This window comes from Leptodactylus fuscus, chromosome 4 (assembly GCF_031893055.1).
Source record: "Leptodactylus fuscus isolate aLepFus1 chromosome 4, aLepFus1.hap2, whole genome shotgun sequence".
NCBI classification, from domain to species: Eukaryota; Metazoa; Chordata; class Amphibia; order Anura; family Leptodactylidae; genus Leptodactylus; species Leptodactylus fuscus.
Window position 1 is genome coordinate 17,163,400 of NC_134268.1, and position 26,085 is coordinate 17,189,484.

Sequence of the window (26,085 nt, forward strand, 5' to 3'; positions counted from 1 at the left end):
AGGTCCGACCTTAGACTCCGCCTCCTCCGGCAGAGCCAGCGCTGATTGGCCGAAGGCTGGCCAATGCATTCCTATGCGAATGCAGACTTAGCAGTGCTGAGTCAGTTTTGCTCAACTACACATCTGATGCACACTCGGCACTGCTACATCAGATGTAGCAATCTGATGTAGCAGAGCCGAGGGTGCACTAGAACCCCTGTGCAAACTCAGTTCACGCTAATAGAATGCATTGGCCAGCGCTGATTGGCCAATGCATTCTATTAGCCCGATGAAGTAGAGCTGAATGTGTGTGCTAGGCACACACATTCAGCACTGCTTCATCACGCCAATACAATGCATTAGCCAGTGCTGATTGGCCAGAGTACGGAATTCGGCCAATCAGCGCTGGCTCTGCTGGAGGAGGCGGAGTCTAAGATCGCTCCACACCAGTCTCCATTCAGGTCCGACCTTAGACTCCGCCTCCTCCGGCAGAGCCAGCGCTGATTGGCCGAAGGCTGGCCAATGCATTCCTATGCGAATGCAGACTTAGCAGTGCTGAGTCAGTTTTGCTCAACTACACATCTGATGCACACTCGGCACTGCCACATCAGATGTAGCAATCTGATGTAGCAGAGCCGAGGGTGCACTAGAACCCCTGTGCAAACTCAGTTCACGCTAATAGAATGCATTGGCCAGCGCTGATTGGCCAATGCATTCTATTAGCCCGATGAAGTAGAGCTGAATGTGTGTGCTAAGCACACACATTCAGCACTGCTTCATCATGCCAATACAATGCATTAGCCAGTGCTGATTGGCCAGAGTACGGAATTCGGCCAATCAGCGCTGGCTCTGCTGGAGGAGGCGGAGTCTAAGGTCGGACCTGAATGGAGACTGGTGTGGAGCGATCTTAGACTCCGCCTCCTCCAGCAGAGCCAGCGCTGATTGGCCGAATTCCGTACTCTGGCCAATCAGCGCTGGCCAATGCATTCTATTAGCTTGATGAAGCAGAGTGTGCACAAGGGTTCAAGCGCACCCTCGACTCTGATGTAGCAGAGCTGAGGCTGCACAAGGGTTCAAGCGCACCCTCGGCTCTGATGTAGGAGAGCCGAGGGTGCACTTGAACCCTTGTGCACCCTCAGCTCTGCTACATCAGAGCCGAGGGTGCGCTTGAACCCTTGTGCACACTCTGCTTCATCAAGCTAATAGAATGCATTGGCCAGCGCTGATTGGCCAATGTATTCTATTAGCCTGATGAAGTAGAGCTGAATGTGTGTGCTAAGCACACACATTCAGCTCTACTTCATCGGGCTAATAGAATGCATTGGCCAGCGCTGATTGGCCAGAGTACGGAACTCGACCAATCAGCGCTGGCTCTGCTGGAGGAGGCGGAGTCTAAGATCGCTCCACACCAGTCTCCATTCAGGTCCGACATTAGACTCCGCCTCCTCCAGCAGAGCCAGCGCTGATTGGCCGAATTCCGTACTCTGGCCAATCAGCACTGGCTAATGCATTGTATTGGCGTGATGAAGCAGTGCTGAATGTGTGTGCTTAGCACACACATTCAGCTCTACTTCATCGGGCTAATAGAATGCATTGGCCAATCAGCGCTGGCCAATGCATTCTATTAGCGTGAACTGAGTTTGCACAGGGGTTCTAGTGCACCCTCGGCTCTGCTACATCAGATTGCTACATCTGATGTAGCAGTGCCGAGTGTGCATCAGATGTGTAGTTGAGCAAAACTGACTCAGCACTGCTAAGTCTCTGCATTCGCATAGGAATGCATTGGCCAGCCTTCGGCCAATCAGCGCTGGCTCTGCCGGAGGAGGCGGAGTCTAAGGTCGGACCTGAATGGAGACTGGTGTGGAGCGATCTTAGACTCTGCCTCCTCCAGCAGAGCCAGCGCTGATTGGTCGAGTTCCGTACTCTGGCCAATCAGCGCTGGCCAATGCATTCTATTAGCCCGATGAAGTAGAGCTGAATGTGTGTGCTTAGCACACACATTCAGCTCTACTTCATCAGGCTAATAGAATACATTGGCCAATCAGCGCTGGCCAATGCATTCTATTAGCTTGATGAAGCAGAGTGTGCACAAGGGTTCAAGCGCACCCTCGGCTCTGATGTAGCAGAGCTGAGGGTGCACAAGGGTTCAAGTGCACCCTCGGCTCTCCTACATCAGAGCCGAGGGTGCGCTTGAACCCTTGTGCAGCCTCGGCTCTGCTACATCAGAGCCGAGGGTGCGCTTGAACCCTTGTGCACACTCTGCTTCATCAAGCTAATAGAATGCATTGGCCAGCACTGATTGGCCAGAGTACGGAATTTGGCCAATCAGCGCTGGCCAATGCATCCCTATGGGAAAAAGTTTATCTCACAAAAATCACAATTACACACCCGATAGAGCCCCAAAAAGTTATTTTTAATAACATTCCCCCCTAAATAAAGGTTATCCCTAGCTATCCCTGCCTGTACAGCTATCCCTGTCTCATAGTCACAAAGTTCACATTCTCATATGACCCGGATTTGAAATCCACTATTCGTCTAAAATGGAGGTCACCTGATTTCGGCAGCCAATGACTTTTTCCAATTTTTTTCAATGCCCCCGGTGTCGTAGTTCCTGTCCCACCTCCCCTGCGCTGTTATTGGTGCAAAAAAGGCGCCAGGGAAGGTGGGAGGGGAATCGAATTTTGGCGCACTTTACCACGTGGTGTTCGATTCGATTCGAACATGGCGAACACCCTGATATCCGATCGAACATGTGTTCGATAGAACACTGTTCGCTCATCTCTAGTCGCTATTATGGAGCAGAAGAACGAATTAAACAGCACAAGTGTGAGCGCAGACTTACAGTAGGTCAGTGCGGTATTATCACCAGCATTTTGTGCGGTATATAAGCAGCCATTGACTTAGTAGACATGAATTTGAATACGGCCTATTGTGTAGCACCTACATAACTACCGCCAAACACCTGCTGCAAGTGCTAATCCACAGCACACGGACTGATCGCAACACTCTACATATAGCAGTCCAAGCAAAGTCCAAGGTCTGCGAGGTGCGAGGTATCACTCACCTCCCTACCCGGAGCCTCTAAGCTTTGATGCCCTGATACCGAACTATTAGCTGATGGCAGGAAGCAAACAATGACGCAGGTAGAAGCGGCCAGCTGCGGCCCGACAGGTGAACACGTTCTCTTCGCTGGCATCTAAGTCAAGGACTTCCAACTTTCAGACTCCAGACATAAGGGTCAGACAAACACAATCCGGGGCTGAGCACTGAGCAAACTTACAGCAGCTGGACATAGATGTAGCAGAGCTGGGTTGGTTCGTTAACCCTTTGAGGGTTGCCTTGTTTGTGGGCAATCACTCCCTGTTAACCCCGTTAACCGCCCATTGTCCCTGATTCCAAAATGTGAAAAATAGAAGGAGAAATGTTTTTCATTTATTTTAATTTTTTTTATTTTAAATTTTTTTTGAATTGTGCTACAAAAATATTTTTAAAAATAATTTTCCCTCTCTCCACGGCTTATTTTTTGCAGTAAGAGTTGATGTTTTTATTGGTTCCATCTTGCAGAACTTTTTCAATGCAATTTTTTTTTGGCCAAATTTAATAAAAATTAAAAAAGCAATTCTCATATTCCTATCAAGTATTTTTTTGTATTTTTATTCTCTTCACCCTGTGGCCCAAACAAATTAATCATTTCTTGGTCCGGGTTTTTATGGGCCCACCAATATCAATTCCCTGAATGTGAGGTGTTTTAAATATTTTATGTATAGTTAATAAAGCATTTTTAATAGTTTTTTTTTCTTTTCTTAGTTTTTTTTTTAAAATATTTTTAAGCATTTTTTTCAACTTTTTTTTTACATTTTTCTGGGCCCACTAGCCCACTTGTAGGCCCACTAGTGGGCCCACTAGCCAACTTGAAGACCCACTGTTAGGCCCACTAGCCCACATGTAAGTCCACTAGTCCACTTGTAGGCCCACTCACTTGTAGGTCCACTAGCCCACTTGTAGGCCCACTAGCCCACTTGTAGGTCCACTAGCCCACTTGTAGGCCCATTTGTAGGTCCACTAGCCCACTTGTAGGCCCACTAGCCAACTGAAGGCCCACTATTAGGCCCACTAGCCAACTTGAAGACCCACTGTTAGGCCCACTAGCCCACATGTAAGCCCACTAGTCCACTTGTAGGCCCACTAGCCCACTTGTAGGCCCACTAGCCCACTTGTAGGTCCCCTAACCAACTTTTAGGTCCACTAGCCCACTTGTAGGCTTACTAGCCAACTTGTAGGCCCACTATTAGGCCCACTAGCCCAATAGTAAGCCCACTAGCCCAATTGTAAGCCCACTAGCCCACTTGTAGACCCACTAGCCCTCTTGTAAGCCCACTAGTCCACTTGTAGGCCCACTAGCCCACTTGTAAGCCCACTTGTAAGCCCACTAGCACAATTGTAAGCCCACTAGCCCACTTGTAGGCCCACTAGCCCTCTTGTAAGCCCACTAGCCAACTTGTAAGCCCACTAGCCCACTTGTAGGTCCACTAGCCCACTCGCAGGCCCACTAGCCCACTTTGGTGTTTGCTCCGGAGCTCCTCTCTTCCACACTATTATGACCATGCTTGGTACACTAGGGCATCTTTAGGTCATTCCTGACTCTAGCCAAGTTAGTGACTAGAAATAGCAGTATATACTCCCCTATGTATGGAATGGATATAAGATATGCCATAAACAAGTTCCCAACAAATCACACTCGTAGCCGAGGCTTCATCGATGATGACTTGGATTTCTTTTTCGGTTGGCGTATCATAGATTTGTGCAATGCAAGCACGGATATAAAGACTGCAGCTGTTCCGATGTGTCTAGACGTAAAGACTCTGAGATCAAGTCACCAATGATATCAGACCGAGCGTTTACACGAGAGCTAAACCATTGTGGGCTTGTGTCCTAGGATCTGAGGGGCACCAGATAGGGCCGGTAGACGTGAGGGCATCGCTTAGATCCACTTTCCAAAAGTTATGGCATCTTGAAGAGACAGAGTCGAAGGGTTCCTTAGGCCCATCCAACAACCTCTAGGATATAGACCATGGTACCCTTCAAGTTTGGCTGTCTTCTACTGGGCCATTATTGTTCTGACACAGGTAGAACACACAAACTCCATGCAGATGTTGGTTGGATTTGAACCTAGGACCCAAGTGTTAACCACTGACCCACCGGCTGCCACCACAACATGGTCCACAGGATACGCAAAATATCTCTGTAAGGTTGAGAGGCCTAGAGGTTCTCTGAGCCCTGGTCCAGTAGGCAAGGTGATGCGATGGTGGCTCTAGATGTCTGTGGTCCTCACGATTCAAATCTTGGACAGTTATAGGAACCACCATGACCCACTTGGATAGAGGAGCAGACCCCGTACTCAGAAACCAGGGTCTAGATGTTACCTTTGCACCCCTATAGCTTCACCCATGGTGGTTCCAACAACAGTGAGACCATGTTGGTACACCGAACAACAAAGAGAAGAAAAGGTCCAGATCAAGAAACGAAACTGGTGGAGAAACCTTTACGAATATTCACATAATGGAGCAGGTGGGGTTCGGCCACCTCTAGAATTTCTACATTTCAGTAAGATCGGCTCTAGAGAATGCCAATAATGTGGATGATGTCACCGCTGACTGCGCAGAATGTGAGCATTAATACATTACACCCAGAAGACGTGAATTTTTTCGGTGCCGCTTATTCCATATGGCGGTTATAAAATTAAAGTCCTGTGCAATGTACACACTTGTGAAGTGGAAAATCCGAGGGATATTTTGATGTTCTGTGAACTTCGCACCATGCGAGGAGAAATTAGTAACCTTTCCCATAGCGAAATATGCAAAACATGATACGGCAAACATTTATCCTGGCTCTAACGCCTTAATGTATCCAGCTCGCCCGCAGTAAAGAGGCAAGACAGCCGGGCGTGTAAACCCTCCCTGACCATCGGGGACTTTATCATTAACCCCTTCTACGATCTAGAGCTCCAAGGACTTTAACACCTTCTCCAGACTAGACCATGAGGAACTTTACTATCAACCCCTTTTACATCAGGGACTTTATCATGAACCCCTTCTATGACCTAGATCTCCAAGGACTCTATCATTAACCCCTTCTACGATCTAGAGCTCTAAGGACTTTATCTTTAACCCCTTCTCCAGCTTAGACCACCAGGAACTTTACTATCAACCCCTTTTACATCAGGGACTTTATCATTAACCCCTTCTACGATCTAGATCTCCAAGGACTTTACCATTAACCCCTTATATAATCTAGAACGTCAGGGACTTTATCATTAACCCCTTCTATGACCTAGATCTCCAAGGACTTGACCTTTAACACCTTCTCCAGTCTAGACCACCAGGACCTTTACTATCAACCCCTTTTACATCAGGGGCTTTATTATTAACCCCTTATATAATCTAGAGCACCAGGGACTTTATCATTAACCCCTTCTACGATCTAGATCTCCAAGGACTTTACCATTAACCCCTTATATAATCTAGAGCGTCAGGGACTTTATCATGAACCCCTTCTATGACCTAGATCTCCAAGGACTTTATCTTTAACACCTTCTCCAGTCTAGACCACCAGGAACTTTACTATTAACCCATTTTACGCCAGGGAGTTTAATATTAACCCCCTTATATAATCTAGACCACCAGGAACATTATTATTAACCCCTTCTACAATGTAGATTACAAAGGACTTTACCATTAACACCTTCTATGATGTAGACCACCAGGGACATCATCATTAACCCCTTCTATGATGTAGGTCAGGAAAGACTTTACTATTAATCCCCTATACAATCTATATTCCCAAGGACTTTACCATTAACTCCTTATATAATCTGGACTACCAAAGACTTCACCATTAACCCCTTCTACGATCTAGACCACCAAGGACTTTACAATTAAATTCTTCTAGATCACCAAAGACTTTATCATTAACCCCTGTTGCCCCGTTCTAAAGGAATATTTATCCTATCAATTCATATCAAAAGCTAAAATGCTTTGATGAAGTCCGCATTTCTTTCTGCAAGTTTCTACAACAGTCCTTCAAAAATCTTGGAGATAGAACATTTACTTATCCACCATTTTTCTGGAGACCAGATAAGGACTAGATAATGCAGCACATTTGGGAGTGACTCAACAAGGCAATCCATTTTAAAGATCAGAACAAGAGGCTGAAAAGTTACATCTGGCCTTAAGATTTTTGTGCAGTGGCCTCTAGTGGAGGAAAGCAATATTACATGTTGACCATATAATACAAGGCCAAACCTAGGCCACCAGAGTAGAACTTGCTCTTTCTTAGTGGCCTCTTTATATATAGGTTCTCTAAAAATCTGAGATTGACCTAATCTGAAAAGACCCCAGAGTATAATATGTTCATCTTGGGGCCCCGCCATTCCTAGTTACGCCACTGCTCACAGTCACAGTATTGCGGATGCCTATTGGGGAATGTCAAAGGGACTTGGTGCATAATATGGACCTGTAGGTTCTCCGTGTGTTCACCTCTAAAAACTAAGACATCAACAAAACGATATTCCACATCTGCACGCACTTTCTGCTGAGTCAGTGTGCACGGGACGGGAACCGTTTGCAGTTTTTTTTCTCCTTCCCTGAAAATGTGGTCGTGTTCTGTGTTTTTAAAGATGCAAATCATTGTGGTCGCACCAAAGTGTTATCATCCTGGAGAAAGGGGCAAGAGGATCCACCAGATGGGTCGTTTCAGTTGGCACCTAGTTATCATACCCGCGTCCTCGTCCACTCCCTTGTTATCCAGTAAAATGATGCGAGTTTCAAACACTTTCGAAGAATTGTTACTTATAGACAGAAGGGAACGGAACAAGTGGAGATTTTAAAATTAGATTCCAAAAAGTTTTCCATTGGAACAACAGTCCAGACTCCAAGTGCAATAGTATAAAAGTCAAGTCCATAAGAGAAAGCGTCCGGTCTTAAAGGAATTCTCCATTATGAACAATCCCTACTTGTTATAAGGGTCCCTTAACAAAGTGACCTTCTAGAATCTCCAGTGATCCGAGCTAATCTGTGAGGAAACCTGCAAGTATACTATTTCCCTACAGCGCCTCCATAGGGGAAATGTAGTATTACACAGTGTCCACTGAAATCAATAGGTTGTCTGTAGGGTTGAGCCGATCTTGAGATTTCAGGATCGATTTTAAAATCTGATTTCTGATCATTTTCCAGCCGATCCTGATCGTGAAATTTTCTCGATCGCCGATCGGAATCCGATCTTTCCCGAGTGCTCAACCCTAGCAATGATATATACGTGAATAGGGTTGAGCCGATCTTGAGATAATCTCTGACCTCAATCCCGCCGGAAAAGATCAGGATCGGAATTCCAATCGCGAAATTTACTTGATCACCAATCAGGATCCGATCTTTCCCAATCACTCAACCCTATTAATGATATATAAGTGAATAGGGTTGAGCCAATCTTGAGATAATATCTGACCTCGATCCCGCCGGAAAAGATGGGGATCGGAATTCCGATTGCGAAATTTACTTAATCAACGATCGGGATCCAATCTTTCCTGATCCCGATCACTCAACCCTATTAATGATATATACATGAATTGGGTTGAGCTGATCGAGATAACCTCTGACCTCGATCCCGCCGGAAAAGATCAGTATTGGAATTCCAATGGCGATCATGAAATTCACTCGACCGCCGATCGGGATTCGATCTTTCCCGATCCCTCAACCCTATTAATGATATAGACATGAAAAGAGTTGAGCCGATCTTGAGATAACCTCTGACCTTGATCCCTCCGGAAAAGATCGGAATCGGAATTCCAATCGTGATTGTGAAATTTACTTGATCGCCGATCGGGATCCGATCTTTCCTGATCCCGATTGCTCAACCCTATTAATGATATATACATGAATAGAGTTGAGCTGATCTTGAGATAACCTCTGACCTCGATCCCGCCGGAAAAGATCAGTATTGGAATTCCAATGGCGATCGTGAAATTTACTCGATCGCCGATCAGAATCCGATCTTTCCCGATCCCGATCGTTCAACCCCAGTTGTCTGTATAATACCGGACAGGACGGGTCCTCCAGAGTTAGGGATACTCTTTCTAGCCATTCTCTACTCTATTAACCAGTTCCCGACTGCCCATAGACTACATACGTCCAGGCGGTTATGATCCAGGCATGAGAAATCAGCCCCCAAAAATAAGCACTTTAAGATGCCCCCCAAAGGTCTAATATGAAGAAGAATATATGGGGGAAGAATGTAAAAAAAAAAAAAAAAAAAATTAAAATTTGCATTAAATAATATTTAAAACCACACCCACCTCACAGGTTCTAGCCCCGCCCCTGCCGACACAACACTAAATAAGAAAATGGTAACAATTATTATTAATTATTATATTATTATGTTACAAAGTTGCAGAACTGTTTTTATTCTAGGATGATTACGCTTTAGTAACATAACACTAGAAGATCCCTTTAAGTGACTCCTGTACATTGCAGCCGTCTCGGAGAAGATGGAGCACCTGTTTGCAGATTTCTACGTTAGATCTGACACCTCCCCCAATGACTTTTGTGCTACTCCGTCCTTTGTAGGATATAGATATAGGAGCAGCTGCTGATACGGTTCTTTACATATAAAGATGTCTTCCAGGCTCCGAGACGTAGAACTCTTTAGGGAAGTCTCAGCCATCACGTTGCATCCATTGCTGGCAGGATTCAGCGGCTTACAAGCCAGAATAGTAAGTAATCTCTAGCTGAGATCTTAGGGATGTTTATTTACAGAGCGGTCGTAGCTCGGCGAGAGACATTCACATCCCCTGTTACCAAAAAAGGAAGATAAAAAAGTCAGTTTATGTCTATTTTACTAAAGGGAGACAAGACACAGAGTTACAAAAACCTACTTTCTTCCAGAAACAGCGCCTCACCTGTCGACAGGTTGTTTCCGGTATTGCAGATCACCTGAAGTCACTGGAAAGGGAGGAGAGATGAGGAAAATCATTCGTAAATCGTGACAAGTCGAGTTTGTTAAAAAAAAAAAATCTAAAATTTTGGGTTTGGCTGAACTGTTATATTATGGGGTCCCTTCAAAGGCACAGGGAAGACGCGGACCTATAACAAACACTAATATTCACCTCCTCGGCTCCCATTGTGTCTTCATTGGTCATCTTCCGTCCTCCTGGGTGATGTCATAAGCCCTGGGTGATCGCAGAGTCCTGTGATTGGGCCGGAGTGGTCACATGGAGTGCCCTGATGTCATGATGTTTGTATCATGACATCAGCACGCCCCATGTCATAGCTGAGACTCGATCACAGGCCTCGGCAATCCCTCCGGGCCACGGATAACACCTAGGAGGCCAGAAGATGACCGAAGAAGACCACTAGGGGTATCAGTGGGTATTATGTTTCTGCACCTCCACTTATTATATCTAGGGGTCTTAAGAGAATCCCCCCTCCCCCACCGAGTATAATAATAGCACTTCCGGTTCCGATCCAAAACAAAACCGTAAATATTCGCGAAACAAATCTCGCACTGAGACAATAGAGTTACTAGACTTACTTTTCTTATCTCTGAGGTGACACACCATGCGGTATTGCGGGTAATTCTGCAGAGTATGAGGCGACATTACATTCCTCTGTATGAATATTTTACTGAGGTCCTCCGCCTGCCAAGACTTCATCCATTTCATGATGTCATCCTGTACCATGCATGGACGGGAGCCTGTTTCCAGGCAAGCCGGCTGCCAGTCGCTGGGTGGAGCGGGGCAGATGCGACATGCAGCAGATATAGCTGCTGACCTGGTATATTACTGCAGAACGTACATGTCACCGATCAATGGCATGAAATATACACAAGTGGCTCACAACATCTCTGTATACCGCTCATATAACGTTTCCCAATGACGCCCCCTGCAGGACACAGGAGGGGCTCCCCGGAGAATGTCAGGTATTTTCATAGGGAAGTGAGATATCAAGAGGATGGTATTACCTTTATTGCTCAGGGAGACTCTCTATACTCCTACATTCTACATACTCTCTTATATACAGTGCCCAATACATGCCCTCTTATATACAGTGCCCATTACATACCCTCTTATATACAATGCCCATTACATGCCCTCTTATATACAGTGCCCAATACATGCCCTCTTATATACAGTGCCCATTACATACCCTCTTATATACAATGCCCATTACATGCCCTCTTATATACAGTGCCCAATACATGCCCTCTTATATACAGTGCCCAACATATGCCCTCTTATATACAGTGCCCATTACATGCCCTCTTATATACAGTGCCCATTACATCCCCTCTTATATACAGTGCCCAATACATGCCCTCTTATATACAGTGCCCAATACATGCCCTCTTATATACAGTGCCCAACATATGCCCTCTTATATACAGTGCCCATTACATGCCCTCTTATATACAGTGCCCATTACATACCCTCTTATATACAGTGCCCATTACATGCCCTCTTATATACAGTGCCTATTACATGCCCTCTTATATACAGTGCCCATTACATACCCTCTTATATACAGTGCCCATTACATGCCCTCTTATATATAGTGCCCATTACATGCCCTCTTATATACAGTGCCCAATACATGCCCTCTTATATACAGTGCCCAATACATGCCCTCTTAAATACAGTGCCCATTACATACCCTCTTATATACAGTGCCCAATACATGCCCTCTTATATACAGTGCCCATTACATGCCCTCTTATATACAGTGCCCAACATATGCCCTCTTATATACAGTGCCCATCACATACCCTGTTATATACAGTGCCCAATACATGCCCTCTTATATACAGTGCCTATTACATGCCCTCTTATATACAGTGCCCATTACATACCCTCTTATATACAGTGCCCAATACATGCCCTCTTACATACAGTGCCCAACATATGCCCTCTTATATACAGTGCCCAACATATGCCCTCTTATATACAGTGCCCAACATATGCCCTCTTATATACAGTGCCCATTACATACCCTGTTATATACAGTGCCCAATACATGCCCTCTTATATACAGTGCCCAATACATACCCTCTTATATACAATGCCCAATACATGCCCTCTTATACACAGTGACCATTACATACAGTGCAGTCAAATGTCTCTATATACAGTGCAGTCACATGTCCCTATATACAGTGCAGTCTTATATACAGTGCAGTCACATGTCCCTATATACAGTGCAGTCACATGTCCCTATATACAGTGCAGTCTTATATACAGTGCAGTCACATGTCCCTATATACAGTGCAGTCTTATATACAGTGCAGTCACATGTCCCTATATACAATGCAGTCTTATATACAGTGCAGTCACATGTCCCTATATACAGTGCAGTCACATGTCCCTATATACAGTGCAGTCTTATATACAGTGCAGTCACATGTCCCTATATACAGTGCAGTCTTATATACAGTGCAGTCACATGTCCCTATATACCGTGGTCACATGTCCCTATATACAGTGCAGTCTTATATACAGTGCAGTCACATGTCCCTATATACAGTGCAGTCTTATATACAGTGCAGTCACATGTCCCTATATACAGTGCAGTCTTATATACAGTGCAGTCACATGTCCCTATATACAGTGCAGTCTTATATACAGTACAGTCACATGTCCCCCTATACAGTGTAACCTCCAGCCCGCACACATGATGACAAGCCCACACCCCTCATGGCTGCCCACCACATGTGCCGGGGTACATATCCGTCCCCTTCCTCCTATGTAGCTTCCCCTCTCCCTTCTTAGTAGGAGGTAATGGCACTTTGTCGTTGTCCCTTTAAGTGACAGATGTCCTCAGCTGCAGTAAAGCGATATGTGCTACCGTTGAAAACCAGTCCTCAGGCGGCCTCCATAACCTCAATTAACTCTGTATATCCTTAAAGAATCCCTTTCCTAAAAGTTTATGCGAGTCCATCCCCCAGGGGTGACTATTCCTAATTATAGGAGGCGACGCTCACGCAATGCCTCGTAGCTCTTCACCTCATGTCTCACCCTGTAACTCGCTGGAAAATGTTCAATGAGCTGAATTGTAGGCCGGAGCCAGGTCCTCGCTTACATAAGGTCCTCTCACGTACAGAATATTCAGCCCTGACATAACAGGAGGCAGCTCCACTCCGGGGCCAGAGTAATAATATGGCAGCTGGCGAAGAAAGCCAGGCCCCGCGTCACAGATGGATGGCTATGGGCCCCGTGTCACAGATGGATGGCTATGGGCCCCGTGTCACAGATGGATGGCTATGGGCCCCGTGTCACAGATGGATGGCTATGGGCCCCGTGTCACAGATGGATGGCTATGGGCCCCGTGTCACAGATGGATGGCTATGGGCCCCGTGTCACAGATGGATGGCTATGGGCCCCGTGTCAGAGATGGATCTGTCTATGGGCCCCGTGTCAGAGATGGATGGCTATGGGCCCCGTGTCACAGATGGATGGCTATGGGCCCCGTGTCACAGATGGATGTCTATGGGCCCCGTGTAAGAGATGGATGTCTATGGGCCCCGTGTCAGAGATGGATCTGTCTATGGGCCCCGTCTCAGAGATGGATGTCTATGGGCCCTGTGTCACAGATGGATGTCTATGGGCCCCGTGTAAGAGATGGATGTCTATGGGCCCCGTGTCAGAGATGGATGTCTATGGGCCCCGTGTCAGAGATGGATGTCTATGGGCCGCGTGTCAGAGATGGATGTCTATGGGCCCTGTGTCAGAGATGGATGTCTATGGGCCCCGTGTCAGAGATGGATGTCTATGGGCCCCGTGTCAGAGATGGATGTCTATGGGCCCCGTGTCAGAGATGGATGTCTATGGGCCCCGTGTAAGAGATGGATCTCTATGGGCCCCGTGTAAGAGATGGATGTCTATGGGCCCCGTGTCAGAGATGGATGTCTATGGGCCCCGTGTCAGAGATGGATGTCTATGGGCCCCGTGTCACAGATGGATGTCTATGGGCCCCGTGTCACAGATGGATGTCTATGGGCCCCGTGTCAGAGATGGATGTCTATGGGCCCCGTGTCAGAGATGGATGTCTATAGGCCCCGTGTCAGAGATGGATGTCTATGGGCCCCGTATAAGAGATGGATGTCTATGGGCCCCGTGTCAGAGATGGATGTCTATGGGCCCCGTATAAGAGATGGATGTCTATGGGCCCCGTGTCACAGATGGATGTCTATGGGCCCCGTGTCACAGATGGATGTCTATGGGCCCCGTGTCAGAGATGGATGTCTATGGGCCCCGTATAAGAGATGGATGTCTATGGGCCCTGTGTCACAGATGGATGTCTATGGGCCCCGTGTCACAGATGGATGTCTATGGGCCCCGTGTCACAGATGGATGTCTATGGGCCCCGTGTCAGAGATGGATGTCTATGGGCCCTGTGTCAGAGATGGATGTCTATGGGCCCCGTGTCACAGATGGATCTGTCTATGGGCCCCGTGTCAGAGATGGATCTCTATGGGCCGCGTGTCAGAGATGGATGTCTATGGGCCCCGTGTCAGAGATGGATGTCTATGGGCCCCGTGTCAGAGATGGATGTCTATGGGCCCCGTGTAAGAGATGGATCTCTATGGGCCCCGTGTAAGAGATGGATCTCTATGGGCCCCGTGTAAGAGATGGATGTCTATGGGCCCCGTGTCAGAGATGGATGTCTATGGGCCCCGTGTCACAGATGGATGTCTATGGGCCCCGTGTCACAGATGGATGTCTATGGGCCCCGTGTCACAGATGGATGTCTATGGGCCCCGTGTCAGAGATGGATGTCTATGGGCCCCGTGTAAGAGATGGATCTCTATGGGCCCCGTGTAAGAGATGGATGTCTATGGGCCCCGTGTCAGAGATGGATGTCTATGGGCCCCGTGTCAGAGATGGATCTGTCTATGGGCCCCGTGTCAGAGATGGATGTCTATGGGCCCCGTGTCACAGATGGATGTCTATGGGCCCCGTGTCACAGATGGATGTCTATGGGCCCCGTGTCACAGATGGATGTCTATGGGCCCCGTGTCACAGATGGATGTCTATGGGCCCCGTATAAGAGATGGATGTCTATGGGCCCCGTGTCAGAGATGGATGTCTATGGGCCCCGTATAAGAGATGGATGTCTATGGGCCCCGTGTCAGAGATGGATGTCTATGGGCCCCGTATAAGAGATGGATGTCTATGGGCCCCGTGTCACAGATGGATCTGTCTATGGGCCCCGTGTCAGAGGTGGATGTCTATGGGCCCCGTGTCAGAGATGGATGTCTATGGGCCCCGTGTCAGAGATGGATGTCTATGGGCCCCGTGTCAGAGATGGATCTGTCTATGGGCCCCGTGTCACAGATGGATCTGTCTATGGGCCCCGTGTCAGAGGTGGATGTCTATGGGCCCTGTGTCAGAGGTGGATGTCTATGGGCCCTGTGTAAGAGATGGATGTCTATGGGCCCCGTGTCAGAGATGGATCTGTCTATGGGCCACGCCTGAGGCTGCACTGCTTCTAAGTGCACGGTGGCTTCCATAGAGGGATTCATGAGAGTCTGCTTTTTAGCCAGATATAGCGCCACCTTTGCCCATAGGCCTTGCCTGGTATTGCAGCTCAGATCCAACCCAGGCTGCCTCATATCCTACATTTCTTACTGATCCGTACAACCTTTTTACTATACAATACTTGATCTTTAGTAGCATGGGTTATGCTTATGAAACCAACAAGATCATACTGATCCTATAGGATCCCATGAGTCCTACTTGGATCTTGAAACTTGGCTCCAGACTTTAACTTTTTTCTTTTTTTTCCAGAAACAGCGCCACCCCTGCTGATAGGAAGTGTCTGGTATTGCAGCACATCTCCATTGAAGTGAATGGAGCTAAGTTGTAATATCACGTACAACCTGTGGTCAAGTGTGGCATAGTTTTTGGAATGTTGATGGGGCAAGCAAGATCACTGGCAACATGAGCATCCTACCAGACTGAATACTATGTGATTAGATACTGTCATCCTATATTTAAGCGGTCACTAGCTCATGTCCTACTTCTTAGAGCAAGTTTTTAAGTGACACACATTTTTGATGGTTTTATTTTTAATAATTCATGTCACTATCTGTATTTTATAAAAAGTGCTATAGCCTGCAATTTTTACTCTGGCCACTAATCCTAATAATAAACGGACACTTGGCAATTCTGTAGGTTCTTTGAAGAAGTCAGCTCATTTACATCACATTATTACAATAGAAGATAACACCTCTATAGATAACACCATTGTCCAATCATCACATCCACTAATGACAATAGATGATGTCATAGCTTATCTACTCTGTCCCCCCTACACAGGGCAAATTCTACCATAGACCTCAATGAGGCAGATTCAGTGTATGGCTACCCTTAGTCATGACTATGCTGTAAAGCATATGACTAAATGCTGTAAAGAGAGCAGAGGGAAGAGAAGCTCAGAGGAGAGCCAACCATTGGGTTGGGCACATTGAGTATAACCTTTGACATGTCTCGTGGACTACAACATCTGCAGGAATAAGAAGTCTACCTAAGTGCTTCCTATAACCCACTCTTCAAGCTTTTAGCGATTCCTTGTAAAACAGTCAGTAAAATCTCCCAATAAAAGGCAGATGGCGGGTGATTTACGAGCCACAGTGCCAGCCGGAGCATCTCTACCCCGCAGAGTTATTGCTCCAGGTCTTCCATGGATGGTCTCCGTTTGTTGTGCCATGTAATGAGCTTCCTGGTACCATCCATGGTGGTCGCTGGACAGAACCGAGACACAACCTGAATTCAGATTCTCACCAGGAGTCAGTGTTCAGCTTTACGTTCACGTTGTGGTCTCCTATGGTACATTAAGGGTTCTGGTCCTTTTTAAGAAGATCTAGCCCATGTAAGGAGTCTTGGAGACAACGCTCTATGGGGAAAATTTTGCAAATAAACTTTCCTTCAGTGGACACAAAACTAAGTCTGTAGGTAGATCCCCTGTAAGTCAATGTCCGACTCTTCGAGAGATGAACCAGAGATGGAAAACCAGAGTGTACAAGACAATGCAGAAGATGGGACCAAAGTCAGAAGAAGGTCCAGATCTTGGTTGAACATATCTGGTAAGACGCCGAACCCAGAGTTAGAACACTGAAGAATAAGGGTCAGGGCTGGATTAAAATGACCTATTGATGACCTATCGTTAGGATTCAACCAACATTTTCCAAAAGTTTCAGGTTCAACCCAAACCCAAACCTTTTGTGGTTCATCACCTGCCAGGGCAACTATTGTGCTCTGAGGTCTGTACAGGGCCCCGAGTGTAATAAATGGAGGCTCAGAGGAGGTGTGGATAAATAATACACAGTTATACTCACCTTCGCAAACCTCTACTGGGTATTCGGGACCGCTCAGGGTCTCCTTCCAGCCTCCTGAGTGATGTCACGCACTTCAGGTCGGCCTCAGTGGTCACAGATGGTCACCTGAGATGAGTTTCTCCAATCTCTAGTCATCAATATGTGATCTAGTACCCCAGCAGATCAGCTATTTGAAGAGTCCATGGCGCTCAAGAATGCTACAGCCTATGATGTCACTCATTGATCACATGGCAGAGCTATATTCACTTGAATGGGACTGAGCTGCAATAACAAGCATGGCCACTATGATATGTGTGGCACTGTATTTGGTATTCAGTGAAGAGGCTGCAGCACTCACCCGAATGCCGCAACCTCTTCAATCACCTGATCTATTGGGATCCAAGATGGTAGATTCCCACCGATCAGATATCTTAGGGATAGGTCATCAATATGTAAGTCTGAGAAGAATCCTTCATGGCTGTGGAGCTCAAATCCTAATTCTGGTACCCCCAGCCCTTCTGACGCCGTGTAGGAACCAAACATGGAATTGTGGCATGGAACCCGGGCATAGTCCTCTCCAGTGGTATCTTGGACATTAGAGATGAGCTACTATGTCTCATGGACGAGTTTCTCATAGGTGGGCACCACCCATGGGAATTGTATCTGGGGGGTTGTCCAGAAGCTCCTACATCTTATCCTTGAGTTGTCCTCTATCTATGACTTTGCTTTAAGTGCAAAAAGTTGCAAACTTGTGCACATGGGGGTCGGAGACTAAAGCAAATGAATCCATTTATTGCTGACCATGTGGTTATGCAAGTCCTAGCTGAGCTTTCCTTCACCCAAGACACTGATTCAATAACTGCCCCAGCCATGTCCCTCAATGCGCCAGCTGATTGCCCAGCAAACCCAACAACTAGCCCATATACCCAACATATGGATATTATGTAACGTAAGTGAATGTAACGTCCCCTCCATCCCTGTACTATTGATATGTAACACCCCCCAATATGACTAAGGAAGACGTCTCCAGATGACTCCAGAAAATGACATCAATCCTGTAAGACGTAGGAAATGTCATTTTTCATTTTCTCAGCTTTTTTTCTTGCAATTGAATCTCCTTTCAGCGCGGTCTCCGATACTCAGCGTCTGTGTCATCCCATTCCGCAAAAATGAGGCGTGATTTTGTGTATTTTTCACTTCATTGAATTCTCTTTCAATCCTTCGGAGAGGAGAAGCCGACAAAGCGTCCTTATTAAAGTATGCAGCGAAAATACATGAGAGGGTAAGAAATGAGCGTTCAGCAGAGTCGGAGGAGCAGGATGCGGAGAGCTGGATGCAGACACAATGGTGTAGACACAATCTGCAGATGCCGAAACACAATGTACTGTTTCCTTGCTATTTAGGTGCTTAGGAACGTCTCGAGCTCATTGTGTCTGGTCTATTACTCACTTCCAGCGATGTAATGTAGACTAACGGCTCAGGAAAATTGCAGATAAATGAAACCTGTAAGTGGAGCTAGTGCCACAAGACAGAAAACCTTCTAGATGTTGATGGCAGCATCGTACGGTTAAAGCGTCCCGAAGCCACTTTGGGATATAAAACATACTGCAAGATCGATGAGCTGTAAAACTGACAATCCTGTCCGGGGTATGTGCAACTCACCTTCCATGACATGATGACTGGTTACCCTGTCTTCTAATCCAAGGACGTACAGTGCCATAGAGGTAGACTATGGGGACCCTGGAATGTGGGAGCTTCTGAAAGGAGTTTTTTTTTATATGGAGTCAGGGCAAGATTAAAGGGGTTGTCCAGGATTTGGAGCAAACACGAAGGTGACCATAGTGGGTGTAAAACTTAAAAGAAGACTTAGTCGTCCATGCTCGGAGCTCCATTGTTGAGTCCTTGACCTCTTTCCCTACCATGCTGGGATTTGCCTCAATGGAAGAGACTCGTATGACTACGGTTGAGTTGATCTTGCCATTTCAGGATAGATTTTAAAATCCGATTTCCAGCCCATCCAGAACGCGATCGTCAAATTTGTTCGATCGCCGATCGAGATCCGATCTTTCCCGATCCCGATCGCTCAACCCTAATTGTATATTATATATACAGTAAGGTTGAGCCGATCTTGAGATTTCAAAATCCGATTTCCGATCATTTTCCAGCCGATCCCGATCGTGAAATTTGTTCGATCTCCAATCGGGATCCAATCTTTCCTGATCCCGATCGCGCAACCCTACGTATGACCAAAGTGACCAATGACTGAGGTTGGCGCTCACTAGTTCCTTACTAGTGACTACTGAGGCCACTGTTTGGTCATCATTGGTCGTGTGATTCTCTTCCATTCTGGCATGGTGCGGGAGCAAAGGGGACCAAGACTGGATAACCAATTGCCAGAGAGCAGTCTTTTTTTTTTTTTTTTGGTTTTACATCCACCCTGGCTGTCCCTAAATTTAGTCTAAATCCTAGACAACCTCTTCAAGGTTAGAGAGGTCTTGTGAAAAAAGTATGCTGGATGTCGTAATTCTACCACTCCATCACCAATTGCAATAAATTATGGACTAGGTGGTCATGCTCGTGCATGGTCCTCTCCATTGATGTATATGGAGAAAGCCAAGCCAGCGAGCTCCTGAAGCAGGCCACACCTATTAGGTTAATGTTGGCCATGATGCCAATGATGGCAGATAGGGCAGAGAAGGATCAGGCCTAATATGCTTAATTTTTATGTTCTCGTAAGTGTCTAGTTTAGGTATAATCCTGTTTCCCAATTGAGGACACATTAGCCCATGTGTATAGGGAGGTCAAGTGGAACGGCTGTTGTCCCAAAGAGCATGCATCCAACAACTGCAATGTGTAGGGCTGGCCTAAGACTTCATTGGAAAGAGCCCCTCCTATACTTGGCCACCACTTGCCATTAGCAGAGCATACACTATCCATATAAATAACTCCCTAAAAAAATGGATTGGAAGAACCAACCTGAGTATGAAGGGTAAGTGGTAGAGGCCTCATCTCCAAAGTGATGGATCCTTGAGTCCTATATAGGTCCTCATATGGAATCTAGGATGTTATATCAATTTCTGATCCTTGGAGATCTGGCCACTGTATCCTCATGCCATTGGGGTTATGGTCAGCCATTGACAATAATGAACTGACCATACAATTGGGTTCCTCCTCTGATGAGACAACCAAACCATTGGCAAAGATAGAAATATAGATAGAAGGGTTGTCCCTGGTCAAAAGGATCCATCTTTCTAGAGCAGTGAAGAACAGTTGTTCCTGGGCATAGAGGATTGATCCTTCTGTTTGCCAATATGGTCGTTCACTTTTGAAGACCCTATTTACTTGTGAAGACCCTTTGGCCTCAAAACTAAAATTCTTGAATGGACCCTATTGACTCTGATTGACCCTGAGACAGACCCTTACACTGTGTTGGTCTATTGGTCTACAATGGACGCCAATGTGATCAGAGATAATGGATGTCCTAATCCTGGGGCCAATGGAGTACTCAAGTTCTACTTGAAGGAATATACTGTAAAACAACACTTGAGGAATATTCACAGTTCACTTTTTGTTCTGCATATTTTTATACTTAAAGGTCATGAAAGCCTCAGGTTGAAGAAAAATGAAGGCTTCTTCCTAGACTATTCCCATTGCAGAGACATTGAAATGGAGGTAATGACACCCCCTGCCGAAAACAGAAGGACTTCAGTGGCCATGTAAGACCACAAGCCTGCTGGAATCCTAGAATCCTATTTATTTTACTGTCGGAGGTCGATGATTTCTGATAATACAGAAGTGTCCATCTGAAACAGAACAAGGAAGGAGATAATCCAGAATATCCAGTTATATTGTATTTCTGTCATCATCGTAGCAATGCAATGCTAAAGTCCTGAGGTGAGTTTGTATCCAAGCAGGGGCAACATCTTTACAAAGTTTGGGATTAATGCCAAGTTTCATGGTGGCCTATGGTGTTAAAGGGGTTAATTGTACCTGTTATTAACAGGTTTGTTCCAAGACGCTAGGAGGTTTTTTTGGGGGGGGAGGTGTCTTCTTAGTTGGTGGTCTAGGGCCGTGAAAGAATTTATGCCCCCTTCCCAGGTGGATCTAGAGATATGGAGGAGTAATTTTAGGCTTGGATTGGGAGCAAAGAAATAATTTGGTGGTCCCCTGACCCTGGGATTAGTGGGGACGAAGGGGTGAGTATTAGAATCTCTGGGGGTCTTGGGCAGTGAAGGGTTTGGTTTTCGAATCCCTGGTGGTCTAGAACAGTGAAGGGGTTAGTTTTTGAATTTCTGGTTTTCTACCCTAGAGCAGTGAAGGAGTTCATTTTAGAGTCACTGGTGGTATAGGGTAGTAAGTTGTCTAATTTTAGAATCCCTGCTGGTATAGAGCAGTGAAGGGGTTGGTTTTAGAATCTTTGATGGTATAGAGCAATAAAGGGCTGATTTTAACATACCTGGTGGTCTATTCTAGAGTAATGAAGGGGTTAGTGTTCAAATCTCTGATGGTATAGGATAACAAAGGGGTTAGTTTTAGAATCCCTGGTGGTCTAGAGCAGTGAAGGGTTTAGTTTTAAAATTGCTGGTGGTATAGGGTAGAAAAGGGGTTAATTTTAGAATCCCTTCTGGTCTACGGCAATGAATGGTTTATTTGAAAAATCTCTAGTGGTCTATGGCAGTGAAGAGGTTATTATTAGAATCTGTGGGGGTCTAGAGCAGTAAAGGGGCTAGTTATAGAATGCCTGGTGGTCTACACTAGAGCAGTGAAGGGGTTAGTTTTCAAATATCTGGGGATATAGGGTAGTGAAGGGGATAGTTTTGGAATCTCTGGTGGTTTAGTGTAGTGAAGGGGATAGTTTTAGAATCCCTGGGGGTATAGGGTAGTAAAGGGGTTATTTTTAGAATCTCTGGTGGTATGGGGTAGTGAAGGGGATAGTTTTAGAATCTGTGGGGGTCTAGAGCAGTAAAGGGGCTAGTTATAGAATGCCTGGTGGTCTACACTAAAGCAGTGAAGGGGTTAGTTTTAGAATTTCTGGTGGTATAGGGTAGTGAAGGGGATAGTTTTAGAATCTCTGGGGGTCTAGAGCAGTAAAGGGGATAGTTACAGAATCCCTGGTGGTCTACAATAGAGCAGTGAATGGGTTAGTTTTAGAATCTCTGGTGGTATAGGGTAGTGAAGGGGATAGTTTTAGAATCCCTTCTGGACTATGGCAGTAAAGGGGTTAGATTTAGAATCCCTAGTGGTGTAGAGCAGTAATGGGGTTAGTTTTACATTTCCTAATCTAGGACAGGAAGTATATTAGTTGTAAATGTTCTGGTGAGATAGGACAGTGAAGGGGTTCCTCCTTGGGGCTCTGTGGTCTTGGACCCTGGGATATTGCCCATTTGTCCACCACCCCCCACAACCAGCCTTGATCTCACTTAGTATTTCAGCACCTCCATTCTGTGTCCATCCTGCCCTACACAGGTGACTTTGTGGAGCTTGTACGGTCACACACTAGTGACACAGCCCTTAGCATCCTGTGTGAACTGAGCGCCTGTAGCCGTGGGAGTTCTCTGTGTATAGATTTCCAGCTTGTCCCTATTCAGATGTATTTCTTGGCCAGGGCGTGTATCTGCACAGGACGGGCTGGCTGACAGATTCGCTATGAAGCATGCATTTACAGAAGGTAAGTAAAGAGATGGCTGCTAATGAAAACATACAGCTGAGAGATCAGGAACCTGTCACTCATTTTACATGGGAAAGTGACTCTGCCGTGTGGGCGAGCTGCGCCGCTTGTGCAACAGAGATTTCGGTAATGCAGATTTAATTCTCATATCCGATGGCAGTAAACTTAGCAACTGCTGACCCGAAGAATAAGGTATGTCTCATAATACAGTGCGAGGCCTTGAATAATGCAAGGAAAATATGGGTGTGTATACTGTAATCTATAAGGAACATTCTACCATAAGACACCATGTAGCAGAGCTTAGATTGTCCTTTGACTGTCCCGGATATCATTGCGACAAGTGACTCGGATTATTTGCAGTTCTACTCAAAACCACACATAACTTGTTACAATTTTGCCATCGGTTGTGTCAGATCACACACTCGGCTCTGCTACATCTGCTAGAGATGTTTTACTATGTGTTAATAGGAAACGCCTGACCGTTGCAAGCAAAAATATCACATCTCCCAATATTGCTTTATCTGTAGCTTCTTCTTGCTCAGAATAGTGCACTTTTCCTGTCTCAAGTGTGAGGTGAAGATGTTTCACTTTTGATCTTACTCTCCAATGATGTGCACTAAATGACACCGTACGTGGTGCTAGTATATAAGATAGACAGTATGTATTGCTACTGGTTTGTCCTCTATGTCATTATTACAAGGGTTAAGGAGTTTGTCCAAAACTCAGGAGTGGCGAGGCTGGGCATAAAACAACAACAAAAAAAAGACTATTGGTTCATGTGCAATATCTGTGCACCCTCCTGCAAACTTAACAATGGATTGTACAATGAAGCTCCAGGAATAGATGAATATGACCTTTTTTAAAATTCTACACCCATATTGAGTTTTCTATAATTCCTGGACAACCCCTTTACAGCACTGTTGGTCCATGTGCCATATTTGTGCACCCTCTGGCAAACTTAATTACTTTAAGCTTTCCAGTTATACTTTTTGCGCCAAAAAAAAGTAAGAGTAAGAGGCCTCAGACCAAAAAACTGCAAGCGGACTGCAGTGTATCTCATGTGCAAACAAGGGATGTGCTGCCGGCCATAATGGAAAGGAACATACAATGGTCAACCTTGTGGCTGGGATCCCTCACTGAGTCCGAGACTTCATCACGATCCTCATCCCTTTAATGTGCACCATTCACTTTGGTCAATTAACCTGGACTTAATCCTGTCCCAACAAACGCCACTGTCTATTATGGTGGATGATGGGTCCGCCATTGCCGCCAGGTTTCTGCCATATTATACAGGGGAGCCGGTGGCGATGCCCATGATCAGTGTCGTTTTACCTCCCATAAAAACATGAATAAAAAACTAAATCAAAACAAAATATTCTTGAAAAAACTACAAAGAACATCTGGCAAAGCAAAAAAGGTGCCTTATGCAGCCCTGTATAGGGAAAAATCACTATTGGTTCATGTGCAATATCGGTGCACCCTCCTGCAAACTTAACAACGGACAGTACAATATAAAAAAGAAAAAGTATTGGCCTCAGGATACGGTGACTCAAAGTTTTGAATATTTTTTAGACTTTTAAAATGTAACAAAAATTATATAACTTAGGTATTGGCGGAATTGTGTTGACTCTCAGTATACAGTTGACCTCATTGTGGCTGACCGAAGCCTGTAGGAGAGTCCTGCAAATGCAGTTTTACTCCAATTCCACCCCATTATGGATTTTTTACAGCCTCCCAATACTTTGCACAGAATGTTAAAATGGTACCATTGGAAATTAAAATTTGTCCTGCAAAAATTGAGCCCTTCTATGGCTCTGTGAATGGACGAGAGTGGAGTAAGGAGCCAGGAGAGGAGTGAGCAGAAGAGAGAAGTTTGTTATCATGTAATTAACCATGATGCTAACCAATGGTATATTATATCTTAGAATAGATACACATTAGTCGCAGGTTTTACTACTGCTTTTCCATCCAATCTTCTAGAAACTTTTTCCAAGAATCTACTACTTGGTCGGAAGACAACAGATGAGGATCGTGATGAAGTCTCGGACTCAGTGAGGGATCCCAGAAGATGGAGAGAAGGTGAGTATCAATGTTTACAATGTGTTCGCACCTCTAGGCTCTGCTCATTATACTCTGGGGCCTGAAGAGTGGTTTATGGCTGGCGAAATCCAAAAATCTCAGATTTGACTGAACCTTAGATCTTCAGAAAATTCATAATAAACTACAAAATTCCAATTAATTAATCTTTAATAGAGATGAGCGAGTAGTACTCGATCGAGTAGGTATTCGATTGAATAGTACGGTATTCAAAATACTCGTACTCGATCGAGTACCACTCACTATTCGAATGTAAAAGTTCGATGCAGAACCAGCATTGATTGGCAGAATGCTATACAGTCGGCCAATCAAAGCTGGTTCTTCTCCTACCTTTAGAAGTCTTCTCCATGCAGCGTCCCCGCGGCATCTTCCGGCTCTGAATTCACTCTGCCAGGCATCGGGCCTGGCCAGAACCGACTGCGCATGTCCACTTGTAGTGCAGGCATGCGCAGTCGGCTCTGCCCAGGCTCGATGCCTGACAGAGTGAATGAAGAGCCGGAAGATGCCGCGGGGACGCTGCACGGAGAAGACTTCTCGGAGGATCCAGCCCGACCCTCACTCGTGGACTTGGTAAGTATAATTTGATTGAATGTTGCCTACCCCTGAAACGAGCATTTTCCCCCCATAGACTATAATAGGGTTCGATATTCGATTCGAGTAGTCGAATATTGAGGGGCTACTCGAAACGAATATCGAACCTCGAACATTTTACTGTTCGCTCATCTCTAATCTTTAATGTCAAACAGTGGAGGAAATAGCGAGTCACACAACAAGCATTCTGACATTTTTCTGGATTGTAGAGAGGAACCCCAATTTGGGGTTACGGTAATGTTTAAGTGTCCCCCTTTCTAGATTGCAGTGCCCCATACCACCCCCGCCAAAGAAAATAGATGAAGAGAGGATTTGGAGTTGGACAGTTCCTCTAGAAATCTTCCAGAGCCAAATTCTTAGACGAAATCCCATAGTTTTGCTAAAGATTCCTT